A 14,559-nucleotide genomic window follows, 5' to 3' on the forward strand; every position below is an offset into this window, starting at 1 on the left:
CCTGCCTGCCTGCCTTCCTGCCTGCCTTCCTCATGTGGAAACTGCATAGTTGACTTTGTGTGTGTCTTTCTTTTTCTGTCTGTCTTTCTTAGGATGAAGATCAAGGTAGACGCCGTTGGAAGGCTCAACACAAGCCGATGCCCCTAGAGATCCATCCCAAAGCTTCCCTCAGGGAGCCCAGCAAGCCAGCTAGCCAGCAAGCCCGCCCAGTCAGCCAACGCAGCCAGCCAGCTCCGCCAGTCAGCCAGTGTAGAAAGTCAGGCTGACAAGCCAGAGCATATCAGCCCTTGCAGTCCGCCATTGCAGCCATACCAGCCTTGCTCAGTCAGCTCAGCCAGGCCTCTCTCGAGGCCTGGCTCTCTGTCTGCCTGGCCCGGTCTGCCCTGCCCTGCCTTGCAGCAACAGAACCAGCCTTGCTAGCAAGCCAGCCAGCTCAGAATACGAGCTCAGCAAGCCAACGCAGCTGGCAAGCACGCAGTTAGTCTAAACCAGTTTCAGACAGGCAGGCCGAGGCAGACAGACAGGAAGACCGAGGCGCCTAGGCAGGCAGACAGGCCAGGAAGGCAACAAAGTGCAGGCAGGGGGACTATCCGGCCTAAGGCTGCGCTGCAAGGGTTGGAGCCTGGCCAGCTCCTGCTGGTCTTGGCTGAGTGGCTGTGGCTGCACAGTAAGGCTGCGGTAACCTAGTCTGGGCTTGCTGCTGCACTGGCTTGCTCAGCTCGCATTCTGAGCTGGCTGGCTTGCCAGAAAGGCTGGTTCTGTTGCTGCAAGGCAGGGCAGGGCAGACCGGGCCAGGCAGACAGAGAGCCAGGCCTCGAGAGAGGCCTGGCTGAGCTGACTGAGCAAGGCTGGTATGGCTGCAGTGGCTGACTGCAACGGCTGATATGCTCTGGCTTGGCAGCCTGACTTTCTACACTGGCTGACTGGCGGAGCCGACTGGCTGCGTTCGCTGACTGGGCAGGCTTGCTGGCTAGCTGGCTTGCTGAACTCCCTGAGGGAAGCTTTGGGATGGATCTCTAGGGGCATCGGCTTGTGTTGAGCCTTCCAACGGCGTCTACCTTGATCTCCGTCCTAAGAAAGAAAGACAGAAAAAGAAAGACACACACAAACCCAACTATGCAGCTTGCACCTGAGGAACCGAGACGCGAAAAACCGCCACCGACCCACAGGAGAATACCATCGCACAGTGGTATCAGACCAACCTCAATCAGCCAGCCCTCAAACCAAACCCTTCGACCTAGAAGAACTCGAAACTGCAATGGGAAAGTTGAAACCCGGAAAAGCAGCAGGGATTGATGACATACTGGCAGAAATGATACAGCACCTGGGACCTAACGCAAAGACCTGGCTCGTGGGGATACTGAATACATGCATGGCACAGAAAACCATCCCTTCTGTCTGGAGAAAGGCCAAAGTGGTTGCAATCCCCAAACCTGGCAAAGACCCATCATCCCCAAAGAGCTACCGACCCATTTCCCTCCTCTGCATCACCTACAAGAGAGGCTGCTACTCCTGTTTACATTCAAGGGTTGCCGGTCCTCTCGAACGGAACAGTTTAACGTCATGCCCAGGACGAAAAGATATAGAGAACACCAACATGACAAATAACAGCAGGAAGGCATGAGCCACAATCCACCGTCTTGGCAAAGACCACACCACCCATAATTCACAACGGTCACAGCAAACTCTGTTGCATCACAACTGGTGTAGGTATTGGATGGAGCCCGCACATCACAGGTGTAAAAAAAACGTTCTGTATTGAAATACTGACAACGTTTCGATCTATTTGATCTTCATCAGGTCATGTGTACACAAAACATACACTTTTATACTAAGGGAGTGCCCCCATCAACCAATCAAAACACCACATTTTGGTGCCCCTCCCATCACTGCAGGTGTGACACGTCAACCCTGAGTGAGTATGTGGGGACCCAGACATATTGATGTAAATATAGTCTGTTCAGAAATGTTAGTGCCTCTCATAGAGCTTGTAGGTGATCGCAGAGGAAGGAAATGGGTCGGTAGCTCTTCGGGGATAATGGGTCTTTGCCAGGTTTAGGGATTGCAACCACTTTGGCCTTTCTCCAGACAGAAGGGATGGTTTTCTGTGCCATGCACGTGTTCAGCATCCCCACAAGCCAGGTCTTTGCGCTAGGTCCCAGGTGCTGTATCATTTCTTCCAGCATGTCATCAATCCCTGCTGCTTTTCCGGGTTTCAACTTTCCCATTTCAGTTTCAAGTTCTTCTAGGTCGAAGGGTTTGGTTTGAGGACTGGCTGATTGTGGTTGGTCTGATACCACTGTGCGATGGTATTCTATGTGGGTCGGTGGCGGTGTTGGTTACGACTGTTGGCCACCAGTTGTGACCAACACCGCCACCGACCCACAGGAGAATACCATCACACAGTGGTATCAGACCAACCTCAATCAGCCAGCCCTCAAACCAAACCCTTCGACCTAGAAGAACTCGAAACTGCAATGGGAAAGTTGAAACCCGGAAAAGCAGCAGGGATTGATGACATACTGGCAGAAATGATACAGCACCTGGGACCTAACGCAAAGACCTGGCTCGTGGGGATACTGAATAAATGCATGGCACAGAAAACCATCCCTTCTGTCTGGAGAAAGGCCAAAGTGGTTGCAATCCCCAAACCTGGCAAAGACCCATCACCCCCAAAGAGCTACCGACCCATTTCCCTCCTCTGCATCACCTACAAGAGAGGCTGCTACTCCAACGCCTCATACCACTCACAGACACCAAGCTGACTAAAGACCAAGCTGGTTTCCGTCCTGGCCGCTCCTGTGCTGGACAGAGCTCAACCTCACCCAACACATGGAGGATGGGTTTGAGGGAAAACAAATAACTGGAGCAGCATTCAGAGATCTCTCTGCTGCCTATGACACTGTCCAACACCGCACAATGGTCGGGAAAAGCCTCCTCAACAACAGGCGCTTCTATGTCCAGTTAAATGACCAGAGGAGTAAATGGAAAGCCCAAAAGAACGGCCTACCACAAGGTAGCCTGCTCGTCCCCTCCTTTTCAATATCTACACAAACGTCCAGCCACTACCCAAAGTAGTAGTACTGGAATGAAATGATAGAACACCTCACACACACATAGTTTCCTTTCGTGGCTGTTTACATTCGAGGGTCGCCGGTCCTCTCGAACGGAACAGTTTAACGTCATGCCCAGGACGAAAAGATATAGAGAACACCAACATGACAAATAACAGCAGGAAGGCATGGGCCACAATCCACCGTCTTGGCAAAGACCACACCACCCATAATTCACAACGGTCACAGCAAACTCTATTGCATCACAACTGGTGTAGTTATTGGATGGAGCCCGCACACCACCAAAAATAGAAAAACAACATACTATAGTATGCCCTCCGTGACAATGGACTTTAGCCTTTCGCTTTTCTGCGATTTAACCTTTTTTCAAATCCTCAACAATGATGAAGAATCGTGCACTATAGCGTGCCACTTAATGACCTTGACCAATATCAATGACCTTGAGCAGTATAAATTACCTTCAGTAAGACTAGTAAATGACCTTGACCAGTATAAATGACCTTGACAAGTACAAATGACCTTGACCAGTATAAATGACCTTCACCAGTAGAAATGACCGTGACCAGTATATGACTGTGACCAGTATACATGACCTTCATGAGACTAGTAAATGACCTTGACCAGTGTAAATGACCTTTATAAGACTAGTAAATGATCTTCACCAGTATAAATGACCTTGACCAGTATGCGGTCCGTGACCATGGACTATAGCCTTTTGCTTTTCCTTGATTTTCACCTTTAAAAAATCCTCAACAATGATGAAGAATCGCGCACTATAGCGCGCCGCTCAATGACCTGAGACCATGGACCAATGAATGAAATACAACACATTGAGCAGGGCACTGCAGGGAGTTGAACCCCGTTCCCGTAAACCAGAAGTCCGACACCAGTGCCTTAGTTTTTGTGTTGTTGTTCATTTAAAGGTCCAGGTGTGCATACGCATGTGCGCCTGTGCGTGTGTAGGTGCATGTGTGTGTGCACGCTTCAATGACCACTGTTGGACCCAATGGCGATCAAGGACCTCAGGGAGCCACCCATAATTCACAACGGTCACAGCAAACTCTGTTGCATCACAACTGGTGGCCAACAGTCGTAACCAACACCGCCGCCGACCCACAGGAGAATACCATCGCACAGTGGTATCAGACCAACCACAATCAGCCAGCCCTCAAACCAAACCATTCGACCTAGAAGAACTCGAAACCCGGAAAAGCAGCAGGGATTGATGACATACTGGCAGAAATTATACAGCACCTGGAACCTAACGCAAAGACCTGGCTCGTGGGGATGCTGAACACATGCATGGCACAGAAAACCATCCCTTCTGTCTGGAGAAAGGCCAAAGTGGTTGCAATCCCCAAACCTGGCAAAGACCCATCATCCTCAAAGAGCTACCGACCCATTTCCCTCCTCTGCATCACCTACAAGAGAGGCTGCTACTCCAACGCCTCATACCACTCAGACACCAAGCTGACTAAAGACCAAGCTGGTTTCCGTCCCGTCCTGTGCTGGACAGAGCTCAACCTCACCCAACACATTGAGGATGGGTTTGAGGGAAAACAAATAACTGGAGCAGCAACTGGAGGGCGAAGCAAGCACGCAGGCAGCTTGTGCCTGCCTGCGTGCCTGCCTTCCTCATGTGGAAACTGCATAGTTGACTTTGTGTGTGTCTTTCTTTTTCTGTCTGTCTTTCTTAGGATGAAGATCAAGGTAGACGCCGTTGGAAGGCTCAACACAAGCCGATGCCCCTAGAGATCCATCCCAAAGCTTCCCTCAGGGAGCCCAGCAAGCCAGCTAGCCAGCAAGCCCGCCCAGTCAGCCAACGCAGCCAGCCAGCTCCGCCAGTCAGCCAGTGTAGAAAGTCAGGCTGACAAGCCAGAGCATATCAGCCCTTGCAGTCCGCCATTGCAGCCATACCAGCCTTGCTCAGTCAGCTCAGCCAGGCCTCTCTCGAGGCCTGGCTCTCTGTCTGCCTGGCCCGGTCTGCCCTGCCCTGCCTTGCAGCAACAGAACCAGCCTTGCTAGCAAGCCAGCCAGCTCAGAATACGAGCTCAGCAAGCCAACGCAGCTGGCAAGCACGCAGTTAGTCTAAACCAGTTTCAGACAGGCAGGCCGAGGCAGACAGACAGGAAGACCGAGGCGCCTAGGCAGGCAGACAGGCCAGGAAGGCAACAAAGTGCAGGCAGGGGGACTATCCGGCCTAAGGCTGCGCTGCAAGGGTTGGAGCCTGGCCAGCTCCTGCTGGTCTTGGCTGAGTGGCTGTGGCTGCACAGTAAGGCTGCGGTAACCTAGTCTGGGCTTGCTGCTGCACTGGCTTGCTCAGCTCGCATTCTGAGCTGGCTGGCTTGCCAGAAAGGCTGGTTCTGTTGCTGCAAGGCAGGGCAGGGCAGACCGGGCCAGGCAGACAGAGAGCCAGGCCTCGAGAGAGGCCTGGCTGAGCTGACTGAGCAAGGCTGGTATGGCTGCAGTGGCTGACTGCAACGGCTGATATGCTCTGGCTTGGCAGCCTGACTTTCTACACTGGCTGACTGGCGGAGCCGACTGGCTGCGTTCGCTGACTGGGCAGGCTTGCTGGCTAGCTGGCTTGCTGAACTCCCTGAGGGAAGCTTTGGGATGGATCTCTAGGGGCATCGGCTTGTGTTGAGCCTTCCAACGGCGTCTACCTTGATCTCCGTCCTAAGAAAGAAAGACAGAAAAAGAAAGACACACACAAACCCAACTATGCAGCTTGCACCTGAGGAACCGAGACGCGAAAAACCGCCACCGACCCACAGGAGAATACCATCGCACAGTGGTATCAGACCAACCTCAATCAGCCAGCCCTCAAACCAAACCCTTCGACCTAGAAGAACTCGAAACTGCAATGGGAAAGTTGAAACCCGGAAAAGCAGCAGGGATTGATGACATACTGGCAGAAATGATACAGCACCTGGGACCTAACGCAAAGACCTGGCTCGTGGGGATACTGAATACATGCATGGCACAGAAAACCATCCCTTCTGTCTGGAGAAAGGCCAAAGTGGTTGCAATCCCCAAACCTGGCAAAGACCCATCATCCCCAAAGAGCTACCGACCCATTTCCCTCCTCTGCATCACCTACAAGAGAGGCTGCTACTCCTGTTTACATTCAAGGGTTGCCGGTCCTCTCGAACGGAACAGTTTAACGTCATGCCCAGGACGAAAAGATATAGAGAACACCAACATGACAAATAACAGCAGGAAGGCATGAGCCACAATCCACCGTCTTGGCAAAGACCACACCACCCATAATTCACAACGGTCACAGCAAACTCTGTTGCATCACAACTGGTGTAGGTATTGGATGGAGCCCGCACATCACAGGTGTAAAAAAAACGTTCTGTATTGAAATACTGACAACGTTTCGATCTATTTGATCTTCATCAGGTCATGTGTACACAAAACATACACTTTTATACTAAGGGAGTGCCCCCATCAACCAATCAAAACACCACATTTTGGTGCCCCTCCCATCACTGCAGGTGTGACACGTCAACCCTGAGTGAGTATGTGGGGACCCAGACATATTGATGTAAATATAGTCTGTTCAGAAATGTTAGTGCCTCTCATAGAGCTTGTAGGTGATCGCAGAGGAAGGAAATGGGTCGGTAGCTCTTCGGGGATAATGGGTCTTTGCCAGGTTTAGGGATTGCAACCACTTTGGCCTTTCTCCAGACAGAAGGGATGGTTTTCTGTGCCATGCACGTGTTCAGCATCCCCACAAGCCAGGTCTTTGCGCTAGGTCCCAGGTGCTGTATCATTTCTTCCAGCATGTCATCAATCCCTGCTGCTTTTCCGGGTTTCAACTTTCCCATTTCAGTTTCAAGTTCTTCTAGGTCGAAGGGTTTGGTTTGAGGACTGGCTGATTGTGGTTGGTCTGATACCACTGTGCGATGGTATTCTATGTGGGTCGGTGGCGGTGTTGGTTACGACTGTTGGCCACCAGTTGTGACCAACACCGCCACCGACCCACAGGAGAATACCATCACACAGTGGTATCAGACCAACCTCAATCAGCCAGCCCTCAAACCAAACCCTTCGACCTAGAAGAACTCGAAACTGCAATGGGAAAGTTGAAACCCGGAAAAGCAGCAGGGATTGATGACATACTGGCAGAAATGATACAGCACCTGGGACCTAACGCAAAGACCTGGCTCGTGGGGATACTGAATAAATGCATGGCACAGAAAACCATCCCTTCTGTCTGGAGAAAGGCCAAAGTGGTTGCAATCCCCAAACCTGGCAAAGACCCATCACCCCCAAAGAGCTACCGACCCATTTCCCTCCTCTGCATCACCTACAAGAGAGGCTGCTACTCCAACGCCTCATACCACTCACAGACACCAAGCTGACTAAAGACCAAGCTGGTTTCCGTCCTGGCCGCTCCTGTGCTGGACAGAGCTCAACCTCACCCAACACATGGAGGATGGGTTTGAGGGAAAACAAATAACTGGAGCAGCATTCAGAGATCTCTCTGCTGCCTATGACACTGTCCAACACCGCACAATGGTCGGGAAAAGCCTCCTCAACAACAGGCGCTTCTATGTCCAGTTAAATGACCAGAGGAGTAAATGGAAAGCCCAAAAGAACGGCCTACCACAAGGTAGCCTGCTCGTCCCCTCCTTTTCAATATCTACACAAACGTCCAGCCACTACCCAAAGTAGTAGTACTGGAATGAAATGATAGAACACCTCACACACACATAGTTTCCTTTCGTGGCTGTTTACATTCGAGGGTCGCCGGTCCTCTCGAACGGAACAGTTTAACGTCATGCCCAGGACGAAAAGATATAGAGAACACCAACATGACAAATAACAGCAGGAAGGCATGGGCAATCCACCGTCTTGGGGGGAAAAAAATAGCTGATCAATAAGCCCCAAACGCGTTGCACTGTGACCCGTTTTGAGCTTGTACATCGGCTATTTTTGCTACAACAGCAATATGCAACGTGGCCCTCTGGAGTGAGAGTGGAAATATAGTGGAAATATAGTCTCCATCGTCAAAGTTGCCCACCCCCATTCTAAACACTACAACATGCAGAGGAGAAGTCATAACAGAACCATCTAAACACTACAACATGCAGAGGAGAAGTCATAACAGAACCATCTAAACACTACAGCATGCAGAAGAGAAGTCATAACAGAACCATCTAAACACTACAACATGCAGAGGAGAAGTCATAACAGAATCATCTAAACACTACAGCATGCAGAGGAGAAGTCATAACAGAACCATCTAAACACTACAACATGCAGAGGAGAAGTCATAACAGAACCATCTAAACACTACAACATGTAGAGGAGAAGTCATAACAGAACCATCTAAACACTACAGCATGCAGAGGAGAAGTCATAACAGAACCATCTAAACACTACAGCATGCAGAGGAGAAGTCATAACAGAACCATCTAAACACTACAACATGCAGAGGAGAAGTCATAACAGAACCATCTAAATACTACAACATGCAGAGGAGAAGTCATAACAGAACCATCAAAATACTACAGCATGCAGAGGAGAAGTCATAACAGAACCATCTAAACACTACAGCATGCAGAGGGGAAGTCATAACAGAACCATCTAAATACTACAGCATGCAGAGGAGAAGTCATAACAGAACCATCTAAACACTACAACATGCAGAGGGGAAGTCATAACAGAACCATCTAAATACTACGACATGCAGTCATAACAGAACCATCTAAACACTACAGCATGCAGAGGAGAAGTCATAACAGAACCATCTAAACAATACAACATGCAGAGGGGAAGTCATAACAGAACCATCTAAATACTACAACATGCAGTCATAACAGAACCATCTAAACACTACAGCATGCAGAGGAGAAGTCATAACAGAACCATCTAAACACTACAGCATGCAGAGGAGAAGTCATAACAGAACCATCTAAACACTACAGCATGCAGAGGAGAAGTCATAACAGAACCATCTAAACACTACAACATGCAGAGGAGAAGTCATAACAGAACCATCTAAACACTACAGCATGCAGAAGAGAAGTCATAACAGAACCATCTAAACAATACAACATGCAGAGGGGAAGTCATAACAGAACCATCTAAATACTACAACATGCAGTCATAACAGAACCATCTAAACACTACAGCATGCAGAGGAGAAGTCATAACAGAACCATCTAAACACTACAGCATGCAGAGGAGAAGTCATAACAGAACCATCTAAACACTACAGCATGCAGAGGAGAAGTCATAACAGAACCATCTAAACACTACAACATGCAGAGGAGAAGTCATAACAGAACCATCTAAACACTACAGCATGCAGAAGAGAAGTCATAACAGAACCATCTAAACACTACAACATGCAGAGGAGAAGTCATAACAGAACCATCTAAACACTACAGCATGAAGAGAAGTCATAACAGAACCATCTAAACACTACAGCATGCAGAGGAGAAGTCATAACAGAACCATCTAAACACTACAGCATGCAGAGGAGAAGTCATAACAGAACCATCTAATCACTACAGCATGAAGAGGGGAAGTCATAACAGAACTATCTAAACACTACAGCATGCAGAGGAGAAGTCATAACAGAACCATCTAAACACTACAGCATGCAGAGGAGAAGTCATAACAGAACCATCTAAACACTACAGCATGCAGAGGGGAAGTCATAACAGAACCATCTAAACACTACAACATGCAGAGGAGAAGTCATAACAGAACCATCTAAATACTACAACATGCAGTCATAACAGAACCATCTAAATACTACAACATGCAGTCATAACAGAACCATCTAAACACTACAGCATGCAGTCATAACAGAACCATCTAAACACTACTCTGTTCACCTCTAGTCGATTATTTATTCAGCCACGGACCACCATTTGAGGCCATTTAGCCTCTCAGACCCATTTGAGCCACTGACCACCATTGTGAGCATAGAGTATATTATGAATAGAGAAAAGGCACCCAGAGGAAACCCTGAGGCCAAATGGACATAGTGGCCGAATGAAGGTATTGCAGCCTGGCCCCAAACACATGAACGCGCTGGTCCGTTGACTATCATTGTGCACGTTCACGACGGCAGCACGCTAGCTAGCTAACGAACACGCTAGTTCGTTAGCTAGCTAGCGTGCTACCGTCGTGAACCAGAATGCTCTGTTCCTACTGTGTTGTGTTCATATATGTTACTAACTACATTATAAAATCATGATCCAGTAGCCCAATGGATACCGTCGATGGTAATAATGTGAACAACCGGGCCCGGGTTCACTTCCCAGTCGATGACCGAGTTTATTTTCTTCTTAACAAACACAACTGTTTGTTTGCATCAAGTCGAGGTCCTTTATTCATTCGGTATCTGAGCCACGGGACCACCATTTATAGGCTCAAATACTGAATGAATAATGGACCTCGACGAGAAAAGCTAAAACAATTGTGTTAGTTTGGTAAGAAATGAAGCTAAACTCTCAGTCCGCGATGGGGACTCGAACCCGGGCCCTGGCCGTAGTCTACTAGGCGCCGACGGTAACCATTGGGCTACTCGAACACGGTTTTACAGAGTGGCACGAACATAATATATAAACATCACAACAAAGTTATCATAAAGTGATCACAGATGTTTGAACAACAACAACGTTAAGTATTAAATAACATTTAACGTACCTGCTTGCTGCGGACACGACGACGCCACGGCGGACATGGTGACGTGGCAAAATCAAAACAACACTGAGCAAAACCCCCCTCCACGCGTCTCTTCCGTATTTGAGGGGTTGGCGTCACTTCCTTCCGGGTGTGACGTGAGGCCACGCCCGCGAGTCTTTTGCCGCGTCTTTCTTGTAGTCATATATTATTGTAGTCCTCCTACGTTACATCCGGGTCCCGTCCGCTTCTATAGCTACATATTATTATGATTCTGAACGCGTGAATCTTTTTATTTTTTACAATAACGTCATTTTTCAGAAAGGAAGCCATTGAGGGTTAAAATGTGTCTTAATGCTTCCAACTCGAGTATAATTATTATTAATGTAAACTGTAAAGTGTCCACGACAAAGAAAATGTATGACGTGAGTTTCCTTGAGTAAGACCCGGAAGCGGGTTACGTCACGGCTTAAATAGTCAATACAGACATAAGTCCCTTTCCTGGCAGCGTCCTCAGTGGTCTAGCGGTCTAGACGCCCGACTTCTTAATACAACTTTATAGAACTTCACGGGTTCAAACCCCTTTGATGTTTTTCTCAATCATTGATTCACAATATACCAGAATGCACGTTTAATCATAATACATAAAGCAGACAGCCCTGTGATTAAACCTTCAGCATTACATTACACTGCAACCCCACTGTGGCTAATACCTTTTTATTCACAATGCCAAGTTATTGTACTCCTAATAATATATCATGGTGTAGTCTAGCTCTGGTTTGATTGATTGATTTAAATATTTTATTAATAGTTTGTAGAATTACAGTACATTTCAAGCACAAACTCAATACAAAGACTGTTAACTGTGAGTGGACGACCCAATTAAGCATTACACTTGTTTAAGAGGGTCCACATTGTTCAATTCATCAAAAGTCCACATTGTTCAATTCATCAAAAAACTACATTATTACAAACCTACATTATGTGGGATCCTTTAGCTTACAAACGGAGTGACATTTCTGGCCACAACGTGGGTGTCGCTGGGCTGTGGCGCTGCCAACTGACTTTTGTGTTTCCCTCTGCTTCATGATCACCTTTTAGTTCCTTTATTACAGCGAATCAAAGGTGTGTGAAATACTTCTGTAATTAATGACTTGCTGACTATCTCGCGATTTTAGCCTGGATTTAGTGTTCACGCCACATAGGCTATACATTGAAGACCACATAGGCTATAGCCTACATGAAGACCCGACTCCAGCAGCAGAACTGACAGGTAGGCTACAGTAGCCTACCAAAAAAAAGCCCTATCTTGACCACAGAAACGCCCCTAAAAGACACGGTATCCTACCGTCGGTATACGTGTAACATAGTGTGTATAAATTGGCAGATTTTATTTTTTATTTTGCACGTCACTTTCTGACTTTCCAAAGGAAACGTTTCAATGCCTTATTGCTGTGTTGTTGGTGATTTGTGAATTCGTTTTTAGATCAATCAGGGATCTGTTAATAACTTAATACTGTACTGCAGTCTGCAGTTGTTCCCAAATCCACATTTGTTGAGCCCCCATTAGACCCCCATTAGACACTACTTGATATGTATCAAACTAATTTGGCTAATAATAAATTAATTAACATAATTTCAAACATTAAACCATTTAAACTTCTTCACCTGAACTGAACCAGCTCGGTGAAATAACTCAGTACTCAAAACATGTTAATTTATATCAATTTTATTTATAACTGCCAATGTCATGTAAATGTACAACGCACAAAATGTATGTCACCATAACCAAACATGTATTTCTACTTGATAAACCTTATTTATTGGAAGACGGAGCACTTGCAGCATGTATAGATTTTGAGTCTAATTTTGTTCTAAATACCTGCAAATTGACAAATTGTACATAACTCCTGTACTGGACGCTTTATCGTATAAAGTAAAGAAAATAAAGAACCAGACCACGTGATTAGACAAAAAGTCTCTGCAAGCTGATAAAAATAAATAAAAAAAAAACAGTTTCTTACCCAAACTTACAAGTGAAACTTCAGTAGTATTTAACCCATTCTGACCTGAGATCAGATTCATACGAGGTTTCCACATGGACACACACTGGTCTGATTAACCCATTCTGACCTGAGATCAGATTCATACGAGGTTTCCACATGGACACACACTGGTCTGATTAACACGGTTCTGAATGTGAAAATCTGACATAACATTTCTATGTTCCGCATCTAGAGCCATACTGTAAAATAGATTCCAGCCTCACAAGAACTATGCATAGCCTACATTTCACCTGGGCTGGTGGTGATTCACATTAAATGCCGGCAAAGCCATCCATCCTTTAATCACTTGAAACATGTGAAATTATCCTTTACAAATGTTCAAAAACAGCCTCACAATGCTGTGTTGTGAGTTTGTAGATCAGCCATTTTTACAATTGAACATTGTTGTGCGACTAAGTGTATATATTATGTAGGACTTAAGAGGTTAATTACAAAATGATGTAACAATAACTGAACGACTTCTACAAACATCTGTCAAAGGCATCACAAACTAGAAAATTCGCAATTTAAAAGAATTGCAGAGTGTGGTTGCCGCAGTGGCTTACATATGCCCCTCCCACTAGTATTGCCAGCCAATTACAATTTCAAGTCACGCCTTAGAAATCATGCGTAAGTAATTCGGAGGGGATTTAACCCCCGAAATTCATGTTTTTGCGACAAACGGTTACATTTCTCGCATTTGCGGCGCCCCCTATGGATGAAAATGGAATTGCTTTTAGAACTTGGTTGATTGAACCACCCCGGACATGTGATTGAAATGTGGGATGGATTGGACATTCCGTTCGTGATTTATGGCATTTTTTGTGATATAGGCCCCTCCTACTAACTTCGGAAGACGATTACGGCCGAACGATACGCACTTTAAAGATTCTGCAGTTCAGTTTTAATTGGATGGGTCCAGAGATCACGTGTGCCGATTTCTGTGAGATTTGGACAAAATCTGTAGGAGGAAAAGCAAAAAGTGTGTTTTGGACAAAATTCAAAAAGAAATGGGCGTGGCCTATATGGGGAGATGCGTCATGACCCAAGGAATCCAGGGAAAAAATAATTTTGATTTTACGACCTACGGTTCAAGAGTTATAAGCCAAAAGGTAAAGTGGGCTGTTATAGCGCCACCATGAGGCCGACCGATAACATTTTAGGGTTAAATAATTTTAGGGATAATGTTGAATTATCCCTAAAAGTTTTGTAACTATAGTGATTACAGTCTCCGAGGAACGAATACTTGAATGTGAATTTTTGCCTTTTCCCATTCATGTCAATGGGGAAATTTAATTCACTAATAAATTCATATCAATTAAACTATACAACATTTCTCTTAACAAAATACAAGCACTCGATTCCCGATTTTTCCGGTCAATTTGACATATGGCTCAAGTGCGTACAGCGTACAGTGTGGGAGGTATAAAGCGTCAAAATAAAGACTACTCCAGTGAGAAAATAATAATAAAGTGTCACAGTTACAAGAGTCTGGTTGCCCATTCGGGCAACCACACTAACTAGAAAATTCGCAATTTAAAAAAATTGCAGAGTGTGGTTGCCGCAGTGGCTTACATATGCCCCTCCCACTAGTATTGCCAGCCAATTACAATTTCAAGTCACGCCTTAGATCATGCGTAAGTCATTCGGAGGGGATTTAACCCCCGAAATTCATGTTTTTGCGACAAACGGTTACATTTCTCGCTTCTGCGGTGCCCCCTATGGATGAAAATGGAATTGCTTTTAGAACTTGGTTGATTGAACCACCCCGGACATGTGATTGAAATTTG

The sequence above is a fragment of the Protomyctophum parallelum genome (genome assembly GCF_964188405.1).
Source record: "Protomyctophum parallelum genome assembly, chromosome: 5".
In the NCBI taxonomy this organism is placed as follows: Eukaryota; Metazoa; Chordata; class Actinopteri; order Myctophiformes; family Myctophidae; genus Protomyctophum; species Protomyctophum parallelum.